The following is a 2,572-nucleotide window of genomic DNA, read 5'->3' on the forward strand; positions in this document are numbered from 1 at the left end:
TCTCCTCCTGTCCTACACCAGGCCCGTCCCTGGCCATTTTCAGTGTGATTTCCTGGACTCCTCACCCTGGAGAGAGCGAGGAGGAGGAAGCGTGTGTGTTGAAGAGCACACACTTGGGAATCAGTCCAACCCCAGCTTCATCACTGGCTTCATAAATAACTTTAGACGAGATAGAAACGTCTCCACATCCTCACCGGTAACTGGGGGAAGGGAGATAACGCCCAGAAAAGCGCTTAGTGGTGTGGGCAGGGCTTACTAGGAGCTTAAACGTTCTTTGCTCTTGTTAATAGTCTCAGTGCACAGATGAGGACACAGGCCTGGAGAAGCTATCAACCGTGCACACAGTTGGCAAGGCGGGAAACTAGGATTCGAACTGATGTCTGATGGCAAAATGAACCTTCTCAGCCCCTAAGCTAAACCACCCTCTAACACAGCTATTGTTTTATCCACTGGCATAATTACTCCTCTAGAAACCTTCGCTTTAAGGAGGATCAAGAGACAGAGCAACCCTTCCACGGAGGAGCTGCACTGCATTTGTTTCTTTAAATAACCATCAGGTGACGCCTTGAGAGCTGAGATGGCGAATATCCTTTAGGCTAAGAAAGGATCTTCCGTGGCTTAAGAAAGGCCCCTGTCCTTGCCTCCTCAACGGTTCTTTTCAAAACTAAGTGTCCTCGGGGGCTGCCTGCTAAGGGCCCAGAGTGGAGCTTAAGTCACTGCCTTGGCTTCTCTTCACCTCCCCCTTGGTCTTGAGCGCCCAGTCTCACCTTCCGCTCACTATGCGGAGAATTTCTTCCCTTTCTGGCTGCATCTCGCACCTGTCAACCCAAGGTGACGAACAGGAGGCCACGGCCAGGCCTCAGCAGCAGCCTGTGTCTCTAAGTTCCCCAGCGATGGGTTGCCTAAATGTCAGATTTAGAATTCTCTCCGGTTTTTAGTCACATATCTTCTCCGTACACCCCCCTTCCCTCCTCCCCCAACATCTACAGATGTCTGTGGCAAATCAAAACAAAACCCGATCCCTACAAAGCGTGTTTTTCCTCGACTAGATAAATACTTGTGTTTTTCCTCCCGAGCTGAGGGCTAGGTCAAGAATTCTTCTCTTTGATTCATATAGGAAGGAGGGAGATTTCGTTTAACAGGTCTGTACATGTTTAGTTTTGTGGGGAGATGAGGATTTAACTTAGCAATGCCTCCAGAGCGAAGATTTCTACTATCTTTTGGGCTAATAAATTAAGGATCTTATATGGCTTAAGAAAGATAACAGTTACAGTGTCTCTTCCATTTATTTGGTGCATGAAAAGCTATTCCATTAAAAGCTAAAAAAAACTTCCAGCTGCAAAAAGCCTTCGAGGATAGGAGGAGGTCAGCGGCCTGAAGCTTTAGAACAGCCAGTGCGGTTTGGGGAGGACAATGAAACAGCCGGATGAGCCTGTCCTTTGCAGGGCGGGTGGGGGGGAGGCTTAGGCTCTGACTTGGCGGAGCGGATTCGTTTAGGAAAAGAAGGCTCCCTTGGTCTCAAGCCCCATTTCCAAATCTCTCTTGGGAGATGAAGGCTCTTCTGTGTGCCTTTCACAATCAGACAGCCGGTCACAGCCCCTCCTCTCCAGGGCTTTGAAATCCTCCCCTATTCACTGGGTCACAAGGAGACAGCCCCGGGGCAGGAGGGACTGCCATTGCTTCCTGGGGTCCCAGCTGGCGGGGTTCCACTGGGCGGAAGGCTCCCGGCAGTAGCAGGGCTGCCCTTGGATTCGCAAGTGCCCACCGCCTGGCGCAACCACGGCCCACGTAGTCTCCCTGTCCCTAGAGAGCCTCTTGCTACATTCGTTGCATCATTGATGCCTTAAAAAAAATCCAAGTGGCCTTTTTATCCCCCGGCAACGATTGGAAAGAGCAAATACTCAAGACCAGCCTTTGTAACTAGAACTGATCACACTGCTTTCATTTCACTCTGCAGTTGTGTCTCTGCGCAATGAGAGGCGCATCTGGGGTGTCTGTGAGGAGCTCTGCTCGGACTGCTAGTGCGCCGTTTGCTAGGAAAGAGCTCAGCAAGATCCCTTTGGCCAGAAGAGCCCTGGCAGGACAGGCTAGTCAACGCAACCGGAATCAGCCTTCGGTACTTGCTTAGTCCCCACAACACTGGTAGCCTCTGGACACAGGGAGACTTTACATGGCTATGAGTTTAACTTTTTGATTTAAAAAACGGCAACAACAAAACCCCCAAACAGACAGAAACCCCGCATGCTTAGCTCATTTGCACAAAGAGTTAATAAACAGCCACTGAACGACTCGGCCTGTCCGGCTGGCAGCTGCAGCCAGCGCCCGGTTCATATGAGGGAGACACATGGGTTTGACTGGGGCGTGCCCCTGCTCACCTTCCCCACCTGGATGGTGGCCATGCAGCTGTCCCCATAAGTGACCCCGCCCTACTAACCTGGGCATCGGCCTTGCGCGTGGGCCGCAGGGACCGGGGAAGTGCACCTGTGTGTGCAGAGTTCCCCTTCGCCCGCTGAAGGCGGCGGGGACAATGCCTGTGTGTCTGCGCCCTGACGGGCAGGACAGATGGACAGAT

The 2,572-nt window shown here is 52.0% G+C and overlaps 1 protein-coding gene across 1 annotated transcript in view; it reads right to left on the minus strand.

The window, feature by feature from the left end:
• SDPR (serum deprivation response) overlaps positions 1 to 2,572 on the minus strand; it is a gene marked incomplete at its 5' end in the record, with an annotated part of 13,440 nt that overhangs the window by 10,558 nt on the left and 310 nt on the right. The window lies entirely within an intron of this gene.

Source organism: Myotis davidii, unplaced genomic scaffold (genome assembly GCF_000327345.1).
Source record: "Myotis davidii unplaced genomic scaffold, ASM32734v1 scaffold221, whole genome shotgun sequence".
Classification (NCBI taxonomy): Eukaryota; Metazoa; Chordata; class Mammalia; order Chiroptera; family Vespertilionidae; genus Myotis; species Myotis davidii.